This window comes from Megalobrama amblycephala, linkage group LG9, assembly GCF_018812025.1.
Source record: "Megalobrama amblycephala isolate DHTTF-2021 linkage group LG9, ASM1881202v1, whole genome shotgun sequence".
Classification (NCBI taxonomy): Eukaryota; Metazoa; Chordata; class Actinopteri; order Cypriniformes; family Xenocyprididae; genus Megalobrama; species Megalobrama amblycephala.
Genome location: NC_063052.1, coordinates 8,223,106 through 8,240,264, shown reverse-complemented (window position 1 = coordinate 8,240,264; position 17,159 = coordinate 8,223,106). Strand labels below are relative to the sequence as shown.

The 17,159-nt window shown below is 37.8% G+C and overlaps 1 protein-coding gene across 8 annotated transcripts in view; it reads right to left on the bottom strand.

Moving 5' to 3' along the window:
• Positions 1 to 17,159, bottom strand: part of angpt2b (angiopoietin 2b) — a 70,618-nt gene that overhangs the window by 44,834 nt on the left and 8,625 nt on the right. The window contains exon 1 of one of the 8 annotated variants that reach the window (XM_048201496.1): positions 2,552 to 2,641. The exons of the other annotated variants lie outside the window; for them this stretch is intronic. The gene's annotated coding sequence lies outside the window, so the exon portion shown is untranslated. Of the gene's footprint in view, positions 1 to 2,551; positions 2,642 to 17,159 lie in introns of those variants that run through there. 8 annotated transcript variants of the gene reach the window in all.

The window sequence follows — 17,159 nt, the reverse complement described above, 5'->3', positions numbered from 1 at the left end:
ATGTACATCGTTTCTTACTGTATTCACGGAGACAAGAGCCGTCGTTATTTTCATTTTTAAACATGTGCAGTCTGTATAATGCATAAACACAACTTCATTCTTTATAAATCTCTCCAACAGTGTAGCATTAGCCGTTAGCCACAGAGCATATAGCCTCAAACTCATACAGAATCAAACGTAAACATCAAAATAAATACTTTACTCACATAATTCGAAGCATGCATACAGCATGCATGACGAACATCTTGTAAAGATCCATTTGAGGGTTATATTAGCTGTGTGAACTTTGTAAATGCACTGTAATATAGTCGAGAGCTTGTGTGGCAGGGAGCACGCGATTTTAAGGGGCGGCGCTGCCAAAATCAGTGTATAGTTAATGATGCCCCAAAATAGGCAGTTAAAAAAAATCATTAAAAAAAAATCTATGGGGTATTTTGAGCTGAAACTTCACAGACACATTCAGGAGACACCTTAGACTTATATTACATCTTGTGAAAAAGCATTCTTGGGCACCTTTAAAATGTAACATTGTAACGTTGGGAGTCGTGACGAACAAGTAGTAGGTCCAAACGCAGGCTTTATTAGAATGAGCGTAGTCGTACAGGCAGGGGTCAAACACCAGCAAACAGAAACATAAGGGCAAGGCAGAAGAGTAATCCAAGTCACAGGCAATGGCCAAGACAGGCAGCAAACGATCATCAAACAAGGGAGAAACAGTCCAGGGTCAAAAACAAGGCAAGGCTAGGAACTAGGAACTACGAACTAGGATTAACACAGCGACAAGGTCGGATAAAGGCTAAACAATACTCAGCCCTGTGTGTGTGTCTGGGTGCAGCTTATAAAGGGTCCACTGATGGGAAACAGGTGCGAGTGTGTGATTGGTTCCTAGATGGGGAATTATCGGAAATGTACTCCAGAGCGATGTATGATGTATGAGTGATGTGTGCAATGAAATGGTGAACCGGCGACCTCTGGTGGGGAGTAGCAGGAACCAGCAGACGCCGTATACGTAACAAACGTTAACATGATGGTATTTTAAATGTAGCCTTTGTAAAAATATAAAGCAAAACATTAACGGTGCATTCACACAGGACGTCGGCGTTAGCGCTTCTAATTTACTTTGAATGAGTGACGTCATGCATTGCCAAACTGAATTGTGGGTTCCGTTGCGTCGCATCACTGGCATTGCTCGCGGAAAAAGCTGAAAAAATCAGACTGCGTTTCATGCAACACTGGAGAGTAATGTGATTGGCTGTTGTCATTATGATGGTCGCGTCAGCACCAAGTTTTAGACATGCCCTCCAAGAAGCATTGACGCCCCATGTGAATGCAGCATAAGGGCCAGATTTACTAACAGTTGGCACCAGCACAAACCCTCTTTTGGCATTAAAAACCTATTGTCAGGATTTACTAAAAACACACAGTGAAAAATTAGCGCTGAAAAGGCATGGACAGTTATTTTTGCGGCTGACCCTATTGCATATGCATTTGTAGGAGTTTCCCTTCAGACGCTAAATTTATGGAAGAAGAGTATTTAAATGAATCATGCAAGGTGATTTACTAAGGTTTGCGCGTGTCAATTTACTGGTATTTGCACCATTATTTACCACCCCCAAAAAAAAGCATGTTTGAAACCAGAAGCTAATTTCTTTTGTGGTCAAATACTGTATACATATATAAATGTCTAGTATTTCCAAGTCGACTAGTCAAATAGTTTTGCACATCCCTAGTTTTAACCACTGCACAAGCCATTCTCAGTGTACAGAATGTAATTTCAAACTCAGAGTTCCCCCTAGGATGGGAAAATATCGTTTATATCTATATTAGGCCTGTCCCAAATGGCACAATTCGTGTGCACTTACGGTCTTGTCATTTACGGTCATTTACAATGGCCACCGCGTGTGTGTCTGTTAAATCCACAAGACAGTAGGGTGTCTCATTTGTAATTTTAGGTTTCAGAGGGGTGCTTGCGAGTGCCCACTTTGCGGCCGATATGCGCCCTCGATGCACACATTTGCCGAGCCCGCAAGCCTACGAGCTCCACAGCAGACTTCTACCCGACAGTCAAAGCGGCATTATGTCACGAAAGTGTGGACTCAGAGGAAGACTGCGAATGTTTAGGGTGCCATTTGGAACATGGCAATACTTTGATCTTGTGAACACATCAGAAAAATATCAAAATCATATTGGTTTTGAAAAACATGATTAAATGATAAGTAAATTTTGACAGAATAAATTTTTCGGGGGCAAACTATTCCTATAGAGGCCAGTCGTGTGACATTTATTGCACTGCTATCAGTGCTGCTCTATGGAAATTAACTCAAATGGTTGTGACCTGATGAAACAAGCTTTAAAATCATTACAAAATTCCATGATGTCATGAGAGAAGTGCATGTTCAGCATCAGTTCTTAATTTACAGAAAAAAATATGTGTAAAAAATAGTATTAAACTATAGCAATGGTGATGTCATGCAACGCCTTTAACCTTTAACCCCACTAATGTTTCTACACAAACAGGCCCTTATTTCCATGGGGACAGGACAACACATACATGAAGGCTATGATTTCCAGAGCCAGGGTAATTTCACATCTGACAGGTCTTAGTGGAAAAGACCTCTGAGATCCTTTCTACGGGAAATTTTTTTTTTGAAAATTACAGTTTTTTACAAGATCTAAAAATCTTGTCACACAAAGAGTCCTGTAGAGAAATTTGATTATTCTCCAAAAAAATACATTTTCTTAAATTATAGCAAGATAACATGATTGTCCCCTGAACTTATGTGAACCCCCAGAATGACATTTAAAAAAAAGTGATAAATGCACCTTTACCTGGAAGTTTAGATCATCTAATAGCAAATAGACAGGTTTAATAGTGTCAATAAAAAAGGACCTTGCTGAAAAGGAATCCAGATTTTCCAGACATTTACAGTGATCTTCTCTCTCTCTCTCTCTCTCTCTCTCTCTCTCTCTCTCGACACTGAATGTTTCTGTTTTTTGTTGAAGCTATATTCAAGGGGTTTAACTGAGGTCAGTGCCAGATATTAGACATATATCACACACTCCTATATTCAATACTCCTGTCAAGATGGTGTAAGCGTATCTGTTTTTCATTTTTTATATTACGACCAACAACTGCTCTGATCGCTGCGTTGTAAAAATATTGCCGTTTGCTCCATTTTAAACTCCTAAAAGTCCTCATTAGTCACAGCAAGCCGCTTGTAAAAAAAAATACCCCACAAACCATTTTAAAGTGGTTTCTAAGCAATTAAAGCAATAAGTGAAATGTAGTCGTAATGTTTTAGTGTTTGCATGTTAATCCGTCTAGGCTAGATGATCTCAATGCTAACAGTTTAACTTAAATTATCTGCTATTCTTAATGCAGGTGGTTAGAGGACTCAAAAGGAGTCGTCAATGCTAATGTTGCTAATCTCTTCTTAAATAGCTGTTATTGGATTAGATTATGCAGTCGTAACTGGAGGAGGTAAGCATTTAAACATAATCACACTGCATGTCGTGCTAAGTCATGTAGCATGTTAATCTAGCATGGATATTTCTCCTGCTGAGGACCTGCAGTGGCCCTGAACATATGTGTCATGTTTAAGGCATAATGAACTTTAATGTGGTTCACATGTTGTACGAATGGTTGGTTCAGTGGTGGTTGGGTAATATGCAGCATTTTATGGATAGAGAGCTTATTAGAGCCAGCTGTCTTTCTCTTTATGCTGTGTGTGAATCAGGAAGTTGTAGCCCCCCCACCTTTGTAGCCTTTACCCTCCCTACAAAATGTCCTGGAGTGTATTCAAAAGATCTATCTCATTTTGATGTGTGTGCCGGTAAAGGATGGCATACATGTGCAAGCAGGGGTTGATGTTTGAAGAGGTTTATAACTATACATTCACACATTTACTGGTTGTAAAACAGTTAAAACACATTTAAGTGACTGATGTTTTTTTTTTACAGGTGTATGTTTAAGGTTATTAAACAAATCATCCAAACATCTATGATGTTAAATGTATGTATTATATATACATTATATATTGTATATAACACTTATGTACTTTATATAACACTTCTATAACATTTATATGAATGTGTGTTATATTATAAGAAAATAACTGTGTATTGTGTTACATATATACATACACATACACACACACACACACACACACATAAATATATACATACATGCATACATACATACATACACTGACGAGCCAAAACATTATGACCAGTCATGGGTGAAGCGAATATCCTTGATCATCTCCTAACAAGGCCACATATTGAGGTCTGGGTAGATTAGATGGTAAGCAAACAATCATTTCTCATAATCACCATGTTGGATGCAGGAGAAATGTGCAGGAATAAAGATATGAGCAATTTTGACAAGGGCCAAATTGTTATGGCAAGGTGACTAGGTCAGAGTATCTCTGAAACAGCAGCAGTGGCAAGAATTTAACAACAGTGGTCCGAGGAGAGACAAACCACAAACCAGTGACAGGGTGTTGGGCGCCCAAGGCTCATTAATGCATGAGAGTAACGAAGGGCATTCCATTTGTGGCGAGCCAACAGAAGGTATATGATGGTTATGGAAGGAATGTGTCACAACACACAGTGCATCGCTGCATATGGGGCTGCGTAGCCACAGACCAATTAGAGTGCCTATGATGACCCCTGTCCATCATCGAAAGTGCCTACAAAGGTCATGCGAGTGTCGGAACTGGACCCTGGAGCAGAGGAAGAAAGTCGCCAAGTCCCATTTTCTTGTACGTCACGTGGATGGCCATGTACTTGTGCTCCGTTTTCCTGGGGAAGTGATGGCAAAAGGAATGGGCAATGTATTACTGAGAAACCCTGGGTCCGGACATTCATGTGCCACCTACCTAAACATTGTTGCAGACCAGGTACACCCCTTCATGACAACAGTGTTCCCTGGTGGAAGTGGCCTCTTTCAGCAGGATAATGCACCCACACTGCACACATTGTTCAGGAATGGTTTGAGGAACATGATGAAGAGATCAAGGTGTTGCCCTGGCCTCCAGATTCACCAGATCTAACTCAATCTAATTGAGATATGTGGGATGTGTTGGACCAACAAGTTCATTTCAGGCCGGCTCCACGTCACAACCTACAGGACTTGAAGGATCTGCTGCTAATGTCAGATACCACAGGACACCTTCAGGGGTCTTGTAGAGTCCATGCCAGGGTGGGTCAGCGCTGTTTTGGCAGCACGGAACCAACAGTATATTAGGCAGCTGGTCATAATGTTTTGGCTCATCAGTGTGTATTTATTCATACACACACATTTAGTTTGATAATTATACATACATATATTGATAATGACAATTATTTCTAAAGGATCATGTGACACTTAAGACTGGAGTAATGGTTGCTGAACATTCAGCTTTTCCATCACATAAATTACATTTTACAAAATATTGAAGAAGAGGACAGTTTTTTTAAATTGTACTAATATTTCACAATATTACTTTTTTTTCTCAGTATTTTTAATCAAATTAATATAGCTTTGGTGAGCATAAAAGACTTCATCCAAACACAATAAAAAAATCTTAATTATTCCATTTTATTTTTAATGTGTGTGTGTTATGAGGACAAAATGTCCAAACAAAGATGGCAATATCCAAAATCCTTGTCGGGACATTTTTTGGTTCACATGAGGAAAACAGCATATAAATCATACAAGTTATGTTTTTTGAAAATGTAAAAATGCAGAACGTATACTGTACAGTTTGTACAGTATAAAAATCATTATATCTATGGAATGTCCCCATAAAACATGAAAGCCCAAAGTGTGTGTGTGTGTGTGTGTGTGTGTGTGTGTGTGTATGTTTTAGCCATATTATTTATCAAACTGCAATTTAGCAAAATGCAATTTTGAGATGGGGTACAGCATGTCAAACCAAAACATCTTCTAAGAGTATTTAATGTCAACTAGCCATGTGTCATGTGTACAATTTTGCATGTCAATTATAGTGCATTCTATAGATAGAATTGTATGTACACTTTATACAAGCCTTCAGCATTTTGTGCCTTGTGTTTTTGACCTTTGACCCCTCATCGGTATTTTTCTTCCTGGCTACGAGCAAAGCGGCTGGTTGTAGTTTGTAACACCTGCCCTAGCAGGAGCATAAAGAGGGTCCATCACAGCAGGGGGGCTTTCCTGCAGACCCAAATGTCCAGCTCAAGAGGTGCTGAAATGTTTTCAACTGGTTTTATTATGAGACTCCTGGCAGGTCTCTTTAGAGACTGAGAGCTGCTTTGCATTGTGAGTCTTTGTCCTCTGTGCTCCCATCAATCACAAGAGGACACTGCATAATGTATGCATAGTGGCCTAAAGACATGCATTGTAAACTATGAATAAGAATGATTATCAATACTGTGGGAATGAATGCCTACAATTATATCCTTTCTCCAAAATTTGCTGATCAAATTTGTTTACTCTCAAAAGTTTTATGGATTGGTCAGATCTTTAAGGATGATTTTCTTGGCTTCTTTTGACCATATCATCTCGCCAACATTGTCTGGAGTACTCTGGGGGAATTGTGGCTTCATATTGTAATACATTCCCATCTTTCACCTTGTGTAACAGACTTTGTCCTTTCCCTCCCACTTTAATATAATGAGTTGAGCTAGCTAAGCGATTGTAAGGGAAAAAAACAATATATCAAGTAAAAACACCTTCAATTGCCCTATGTATAACTGTAGATCTTGCTGTAGTAACTCCTCTATAAATTGTAATCAGTTGCATCCCTAGATTTACTTCTTTTACGACACTCAATTAGCAGAATAGCTCTTGGGCTCTGAAGTGTTTTTGTAGGGGTGTTTAGTGACAAAATGGAAGTAGTAAAACAATTATTTTTTTTACATTAAACTAAACAAAATGTCTCTAAATGCAGATTCCAGGAATAGTCCAGTACAAATGTTCACAGCACAGTCTCAAATAACTATCAAAACAACTAGCGGTATTCAAGGTTCTCCAATGACTAAATACACATAACACCCTTGTGCAATACACATGTGAAATCAACTCTAAAAATAAACAGTAACACACTCTTTTCCTTTACCACACAACATGCAACATCAAGCGCCATGGAGTTCACAGCCAATGAACTCTACAGGTCCAAAGGAAAAGACTGTTAAGCTCCCAGTCAGCTTCTTTACTCTGATGTTAGCAAGTGTTTTTAGTTTCCTCTAATGGTGTCAACTGTATCTTCCTGAGCAAGTGTAGTCTTGCATCCTGCTGGGGTTTGTTTCATGGTGCCTCTGTTCCCACAAAGCTGTTTTCACTTTTTCAGCCTGCCGGGAATGTGTTACATACAGACAACGGCAAAACTGTCTTCACACTGTAAAACCGACACAGAAGCTGCATCTGAAGCAACATACAGTATGTGCCATAACAGAGACTTTATGGCAGATACTGTATACACTATCTCAATCACAAAAAATAACTGTTCATTAGCTCAATGGCATTTGTTGTTTCCTGTGCAGAAAGCAAGATGCACACTAAATGTGATGAAAACAACAAAGTTTGAGGGTTATGCAACACTTCATTTACACAAAATCACAAAGTATGCATGTGTGTTCAAAAATAGTGCTCCATCTGCTTTGAATAAAAGTATTTTTTCTTTACTGTACAGATTCTAGTATAAACTGCACAAAGAAGCATCAGGAGATATTTTGGATTTATTGTTTCCTACTTTTACAAGGTACTGTGGCTGCCAACCTGAAAATTTACGATGAATCATAGTCGATTCTAGACACTATTTAAAATAACTTCAGTCTGTCTTTTAACTCAGCAACCTCTTAAAATGTGCAATACAATGTAAATATTCTCTATAGCATTTATTGAAATTGTATAATAAAATGCAAGCAAATGTGTCCTTTTCTTTTAACCCTCATACACATTAGTTCAGTCTTAAAGGTCCCGTTCTTTGTGATCCCATGTTTCAAACTTTAGTTAGTGTGTAATGTTGTTGTTAGAGTATAAATAAAATCTGTAAAATTTTAAAGCTCAAAGTTCAATGCCAAGCGAGATATTTTATTTAACAGAAGTCGCCTACATCGAACGGCCAGTTTGGACTACATCCCTCTACTTCCTTCTTTAATGACGTCACTAAAACAGTTTTTTGACTAACCTCCGCCCACAGGAATACACAAGAGTTGCGTTTGTAGAGTGTGTTTGTCGCCATGTCGTCGAAACGCTGTTATTTTCATCCCGCAGTCCAATCACCGGGTCTGATTCCGGCTCAAATTGATAGGGTAAAATTAAAGACGTTTACAATAACACTGAGCGCATGCATCTCCACGTTATGGTAAGAGGCGTGACCTTTCCGGGCACGGTGCGCTCAGAGCTGTCGAATCACAACACAGGAACCGCTGACACAATCAGAACTCGTTACGTATTTCTGAAGGAGGGACTTCATAGAACAAGGAAGTCATCAGCCCGTTTTTATGACAGTGGAAACAGCGGTATACAGATAAGTAAATTATGTGAAAAATGCTGTGTTTTTTTACACGCGAAACATGAACACATGTTATATTGCACACTATAAACACAATTAAAGCTTCAAAAAACCACGAAAAACGAGACCTTTAAATGGTTTATAAAAGATCATACCCTATAATCATACCTGCAATTAGCTTATAATACCAAAACTTTCATTTTTCACTTATTTTTTTAAAAAGTTCACAGCCATACAACATATAGGGGCAGATTTACTAAACAGGTCAAATTAGCGTGAGACCACAATCCCATAAAAGCGCTGACGGGAGTGGAAATTTCTGAGGGTGATCTATTGACAATGTGCACATTAAAAAACATAAGCTGTGTCTCATTTTGAAGACTGCGTTCTGCAGAGGTTGCATTCCTCAGCCACATACGCCATTGATGCTGACTCATTTCAGAAAAGTAATTATTACATTCCAAAGTAAGAAAGAAATTAAAATGAACACCACACTAGGAATAACGTCCAAGACTATAGATATAGAAAGAAGGTTCACTCCTATTGTTAGAACTGCAACACGCAATATGGCGGAATACGTCCCGCCTTCAAAGTAAAAGAGCCAATCGCTGATTGATAAAGTCATTGCGTAACTGCAGCTGCCGTTAGACGCTCCGGTTCCTTAGAAACCTGAGATTCATGCTTAGGACTGCACATGCACATTGGCTAGTATAGCCTGAAAAATAAGCTGCCCCGGAGGCATTGCAAATATGGCCGCCGAGTGAACAGTCTTTCCTTGAAAGGGTCTTTGATAACGGTCAATTTCATAATGGTTACTTTTTTGAAATGAGACATCCTTGATGATGTATGTGGCCAACAAATGTGACCTCTGGAGGGCGCAGCCTTTGGAATGAGATAGCTATAGCCAGAGCAGAACTGATTTAGCATAGGGTCGCAAACAAGCAGAGTCGATGATCATCAGATGCGGGTATCAACTAACAACACAGGCACAGTAAATTAAAAATAACATGGCTTGGCAAACGATATGTTCGATTAGCGTCTTCCTCTGGCATTCAAAATAAATGAGTGAAGAAAATTATCTTCCTTCTATCACACGCTCGATATTCTCTGTTGTGCCTCCTTCTAGAAGCAACCATCGCTCCATGTAAAGCGGAAAATGTGTTTTTTTTTTTACATTAAATAATGACGCAAATACCAGTAAATTGGCTACTTGCAAACCTTAGTAAATCATATGATTTATTTAAATACTCTCCTCTCCTCCCATAAATTTTGTGTCTGAAAGGGAACCTCCTACAAATGCATATGCAATAAGGTCAGCTGCAAAAAAAATTCTCTGTGCGTCTTTAGCAAATCCTGACTGTAGTTTTTAATGTAAAAAAATAGGGGTAACAAGCTGTTAGTAAATCTTGCCCATAGTCTCTTAAAACAGTGTATGATCGAACATGCTGGGAAAGAAAACTGGACCTTTTGGCAAATTTAAGTGAATATCTGTGCAACACCTTTTTTTGCACTTTGGTGAAACTTTTCAATGCAAGTCATTGTAATTAATTAGGCAATGATGTGAACTAATTGCATAAGCGATGAACAAAATATCTCAGTTAAGAGTTTCAAGGGAGTTTGAGGGACCGAAGTGTTCCAAGGTGTTGCTTTCATGGATTAAGATTTTAGAAGTATATATTTCTATAATAATCACGAAGCTCTGACAGAGAAAAATTTCTGCAAGACTGGCGTGAATTCTGGGGAACATCATGTTCCCAGTGAAATATCGTTTTAATGTACCATTTGGAGCAAACAGCCCATTCCTCAAATAGGTTGTGGAACCTCACAAGATGATTTCATCATGCAGACAGAGAGAGAAGCGGAGAGAAAACGAGCAAGAAATCATTTAGACAGATTGATGATGATGAAAGAGGAGCAGATCTCTCTAATTGTAATAGGTGGGTGTTATCACATCCCAAGAAACATGTCCTGCTGTTTTAATGGTTTGGACCAGAGTTCAGGAAACAAAAGAAATCTTTGGGTTAGACTTCTGTACAATGGTTACCAATAATAGAGAAGCTCATTCAAGGGTTGTTCATTATCATTAGCTAGTACGACACCATAAATCATACACCTTATAGGCCATTAATTTGGGTATTTCTGCCAGATGAGGGCATGTTTTATGGTTAGGCATCAGGCTGGTCTGCAGATACTTGCAAAAAGCCATAATTTTAATGTTTACAAAATGAGTCTGTTTATTCCAACAGCATGCTTTAATCGATGTGCTGTTGATATCTGTGAAATTATTTGTTGGTTTTCGTCAAGCGAATCATGTAGCCTCCAAAATTGAAAATGTTATTGATTTACTATGGTTTGAAAATGAACCGTCTAATAAATATCACTCTTCTGGTTTAGAATAACACTGTAAGAAATGAAAATACACAGACAGAATTATTAACCCCTTTACATGAAACGGTGGTTTACTCATGATAATTATTCATTTAAAAATGCTTAGCTTCTAGGTATATGCATAATCTAACATTTTCAGGTGTGTTTTTTAATTGAATTTTTAAATAAGACATAACACGCTCATTTTCAGTAAAGGAGAATGCAGTGATTAGGGTTAGGAAAAATAGGGGAGCAGTTTAATTCAATTTATTTTCTTGCCCTGCATGGTTTTGAAAGTCTGTTCCAAAGATGCTTGTGATACTTTACAGAATGAGGCTAATGACAGAGCTCAGAAGTGACTTAACCAATTGTTTCCTCTGCCTTCATCTTTCAGACTGGTCCCTGTGGCATTCATTAGGGTCTTTGTGGTTGCATAAACATATTTAGAGGTCAGGGGTCACCACACACTCAACATTTTTCTTCTCAATACATGCTACTCACTCCTGAACGTGACAGGACTTAATAAAGGGAACATTTGCCTTATTGCATCAACTGGTTGCAAAGGGAAAACTGAACTTATATGTCGCCTTCAACAAATTCAACCAATAAAACATTGGGAATAACTTAAAGATCTGTGTAGAAGTCAATCTCAGAACAAACACATAAGCAGTTATAAGTGTAATTGTTATGCAAGTCAATTCTACTAGCATATTTTCAACTCTAAATTCCACCCATTACAAATGGGGACAAATACAACAGAAAAAATATTCAATAATATATATATATATATATATATATATATATATATATATATATATATATATATATATATATATATATATATATATATATATATATCATACATTATTAAATATTATAAATCAGATTTTTTTTCCCTATGATAATGCTGTTTCTTGAATATATACAAAGAAAATGTGCAAAATATACATTTAATTATATACCAAAATTACAGAATTTTTCTAGATTTTTCTCTGTTGTTTTTGCCAACATCAAGGCAGAGCAAGTGAAAGAGTAAGACATTTCGGTGAATGCCTACTTGAATGAATGCAGATGTTGTTTCATGAATGCACTGTGGTTCTGAGCGAGTTTTGCCCAGAAAACATCCCACTCAGCAGATGTGAAAACGTGAAAAGCCCCTCATTTACATTCAAGCTGTATGTGAAAGTCAATTTGTGTGCATGAGTGCGTTCACATTCACGTCCGAGCAGTGCATGAAAAGTAAATGTAAATTCTGCACTTTACATTGATAAACTGTTGGCCAGAACCATTCATTTTGAAGCCCAGCTTTCATTACATTGTATAGGCAAAGCAAAGTCTTAAATTAGTTTAATGTGCACATTCAGCTTCCTCTAAATTCTTGGAAAAATGCTGAAAAAAGTATTTACAAGATCGATTTCTATTTGCAAACATTGTTTAAATCCATCCATTTCCTAAGGTTCTCATCAAACACATGACAAGCACTTGTAGAGAAGTGGTAGGTGTGTGAATTATCTAATAGCTCTATCAAGTCAAAGGGGATAATCATGTTTTGGAGACATGGGAGGAATTGAGGCAGGCTGATAATATATTTACTGGTGGGGTGCTGTCAAAGATAGCGATACACACTGAGCAGTATCATAAAGTGTTCAACCCTCAGTGTTCAACATCTCAGTGAATAAATTCGACATTCAAAATCAGGATTCATCAATAAGTTAGGAAAGCAAATAAACTTAGGACTGCATATCTAAATAAATATGTTTAAGAATATGTGTATAAAAATAAGCAAATAAATAAAATAGAAATACACAAGTACTATGGCCTCATCCTCTGCATAAAATAGGCAATAACGTTAATCTAGTCTATATAAAAGGCAAGAGCACATCTTTAGAGAACAAATGGATACATTTGCAGAGAATGACGAATGGCTGTAGGAGTGGTTGTGCACAAAGACCTTATATGGAGGTTTGGGCAAAACAAATTTATGTATGTTGTTGTGAATTCAGCAGAAATTACTATTCTGTATACGAGTAAAAAAAAACACCAAACAATTATTAGAGAATGAGACTGAGATTTATAACTGCAACATGCATCTAAATTTAGTTAGTAAGCCTTAAAGCTTATCAAAAATATTAATCTGTTTTTAAGGACATTTGGTTGTAGAACTCCCACGGTTCAGAGACCATGTGGGCTGCGGTCACAGCGCTGTATCGCTTATCCAGTTGTCCAAACAAGGCCAAACCCTCTCTTAAAGCATCCCGCTGGAATATATTGTGTTTATTCTGTGATTTCTCACCCTAAATTTTCAGCCAGTCAACTCTGGGCACTGGTCCGAAACGAACTATGTTAGAGAGTTGAAGCATCTTTACTGCTCTGCCATTTAGAATTGCCTATGATTAGATCAAAGCCCTGAAGCAATATGGGAGATGGTTTGGAATCTTGCATATACTTGGATTTACCTCTGTGCAAGTTTGTAATAAGTATACCATCCCTTATATATCCATGTTATATATGATTATTAATTTTACAGAAGGCACTGGACTGAGTTTACACAGATAAGTGACCTTGGGATAATTTTTTGTCTTTATTTTTGTTTTCATATCCCTAAATTAAATATGACATGGAACATCATCCTGACTCCTTAAATATATTCATGCATTCACTACCCTTCAAACGCCTTCAAAATTTTTAAAATTGTAATAAAATAAAATTTCACAATATTACTATTAATTGTACAGTTTTGAACAGTAGTGAATGCTGTATAATTTAGAAACTTTCTTTGTGAAAGCATCCTCTAATAGATTTTGTAAATAGCTCATAAAATTCAAGATTGACTTTAGTAGATTATGAGTAGCTGAATAGTACTCTATCAGTCTTCGTATCATCATTTCCTTGTCACTTCTATCATTTCATGATCTTCACTTTGTGCTCACTCTGCCCTCTCTCTCTCTCTCTGGTATGGGGAAATGATGGGGAAAGAATTGGGATGGCACTCGGGCAGAAATCATGTTCATGGATGAGATTATTAACATTACTCTAGTATGAAGCAGAGCAGGGCCGAGTGCTGTGTGAGCGCAATGAGGCCGCTGGAGCGATTGCTAATTAGAGACAAGCGCGACACACGCCTCGAGAGCAGCAGAATTTTTATTATGCCACAGTCGCTGCTTCCGCCTCTTCAGTTCAAGTGTATGAGGGGTAAAGCATCAATGTTTTATCATATTAGAGACATTTGTGTGTTGAAAGTTGTTATAGTGCTATTCTGCGTTCGCTCGGTGGCTGCTATGAGGCACTTGTTGCACTGCAGTAAACTAGATCGATATTAGTCATGGTAAAACATGGTGGTCGCTGTAAATCAAGAAAATGAGATTTAAACAATAAGACTTACTGTGTTGAGCTATATAACATGATTAGTTTTCTGTCGATGAATGTATCCATCCAAACAGATGCTCACCTGTCTAATAAAACACATAATATATTAAAGCGTCTTTGGTGTTTCCATGGTTTTTTACAAAATAAAACCGAGGGTAACACGGGTATGATGTCATTGATAGGCAACGCACGGACACAGTCCTGGTTAAAATTGCTTATTTCTCTTGATTTAAACATTCTTGGAAACATTTGGGATAATGTAAGTACACAAGTCAACAAATATATTACACTGTTCTAGTGTTTTGTTGGACATTTTAATCCAAAAACATTACATGTTGTGCCTTTCATGTGTGCTTAATAAACAGCTGATATGCAAGCTAATAAGCAACTAGAATTGTTCCTCATACTAAAGTGTTACCAAAAATACATCTACAAAGTGCCTGTAAGAAAGATTTACTTGTTTAGGCAGTGCCCGTCAGAGTTTTCCCTCGCAAGCCTGACTAAGGTCTGCATGGTGTTCAGTCCTCCTACTCAAAACACTAGTTGCCATGGAGCCTCAGCTGTGGTGTCTACCCCATCCTTTGCTTTCTTTTACTCTCTCTCCTTCTGTGCTTTCTAATTTCCTCATGGCACCGGTCACCCTCCCCTGCTGGAGGCTGCGATTTTGTAGTGTGATATTCCCTTTTCAGCACTCTCTCTGTTACTCTAAAATCAGCCAGCGTAATACAGACATCACAGTCCTCTTCCAAACAGATGGTCTCATTTTTAGGAAAGGCACTGTTCCTGGACCAAAGATTAGAGATGCTGCTCTGTGATTAGAGCTCTGCAAGCTCTTTGAAACTCTATCATAAGAGCCTTAAGAGCCTAAATGTAGTTTAAAGGGATAGCTCACCAAAAGCAAAAATTGTCATTCCAAATATGTATAAGTTCTGTAGAACACAAAAAGGGTGATATTTTGAAAAATGTATCAGTGTTTTTTGAAAGTCAGTGGGGTTCAATATTGTTTTAAACCCCATATAAGCATAAACAGATGAATCATTGGGCCCTATAATACACCCATTTTTTGCTAGTCTCAGCCCGATGAAGTTATCATTTTCATGCCCTTCGCCACGTTGTTTAAACAGCAAATGCATTTGTGCCCATTTATGCACCCATGGGCATGCTGGTTGTTATGGGCATTGTTGGCACGTTACTATTTTTAGGCAACTGAATATTATTTATGGCAACTGAATATACGCAATATTTTTTTTTTGTTATTTAAAGAGCGCGTTAGTAATATGCACCTATATGCGGGTGCACAACGTGTGTACATTCTACATTCTGCACAGCAGCACACAAACATGCCAAATATTAAAAAGGATTACAATGTAAAAGATTATTATTGTGTGCATAAAGATAATGCTTTGGTGGAATCCGCCATGGTGCGAGAGCAACTGGCTTTTAATGGGAATGGGAGATGAGACTCTGATTGGTTTATTGCACGTTATGCCCAAAACACACCCATTATTCATGAAGAGAATAGGGATAACCCTTTTAGACCATGTGCCGGGCGCCGCAAACATTTTTCTCATCCTTAAACGAACAAATGTGGATTCAGACACGCCCTAAGCGCACTTGCACCATGCGCTTTAGACCGTGTGCTTAGACGTTAAAATAGGGCCCATTATCTTCAAAATGTACCTTATTTTGTGTTCTGCAGAAGAAAGTAAAGGTCACACAGGTTTGGAACGACATGGGGGTGAGTAAATGATGACAGTTTTTATTTCTGAATCTGATGAACTATTCCTTTAAAAGTGATGTGTAATTTTGGTAAAACTTTATTTTGATAGTCCACTTTAGACATTTTGTAACTTTGTAATTTTACAACTACATGTCAACTACCAGTCATTAGAGTATTAGTAACTGTTTAAATTCTCCCCCAACAGACATTCTACTGACTATAAATAACTTTGCAAGTACGTCAACTTATTCTACTAACCCTAACCCTAACCTAACAGTCTACTAATACTCTAATGAGAGTTAGTTGACATGTAGTTGCAAATTAATGAGTTAGCTGACATGTAGATGCAAAGTTACTTATTGTAGAATGTCTAAAGTTGACCATTGAAATAAAGTGTAACCGTAATTTTTGATGTTAACATTCTTGCTCCTGCTCAGCTCAATTTGCAGAAACTACAAAAAAAAAAAAAAAGCCATCCAAAGATTGATTCCCCCCAAAAGTGTAAACACTGTGCTATGCAACACTGTTTAGTTTGTTTGAGTATCGCAACCAGTTTAACACAGGAACACTGGCTCAAGCAGTAGCATAGTTTGGCCAATGGCAGACATTTTTGGGAACACTTAGTTAAAGTTGCGATGAAACGGAAGCAGCAACAGTTTTTTTCATCTACTTTGAGAGGTACATCTGAGTGAAACGAATTATTGAAAAATAAACAAAATTTAAGGTGGAGATTTGGTTCTATCCATCTGTTAATGACTGGATAGAGGCAGGTCTGAATGTGAGCTTGACGTTGGTTTAGGCTGACCAAATGAGGGTGAATTTTCATTTCCGACAGGTGACGCAAGTGACATCAAAAAAAGTATCATTTCAAAAAAGCTTGAATAAATAAAGTTGATTACAGTGCTCTTTTATAATGTTTTGAATTTAAAAAGTGAAGTTTTGGAAGCATTACTATATGCATTCATGCCAAAGCAATCTAAATTTTACATCTTGTACTTTTGCATACTATAGATTCAATCTGACAAGGGACAAACCTCCTAGAACTAGAGTGAGAAGTTGTTCTGTTTTCTGCTGATGTTTGCAGTTAAGAGACTGGATTTATTACACCGCCAGAAGGATGCCAAATGATAACACATGAGAGGGGGCTTTGATCCTGGCTCACCCTCACTGTAGCTAATGTAATAGGTGAGGACAGAGCAACTAACATTATTGAGTGTCCCGTTATA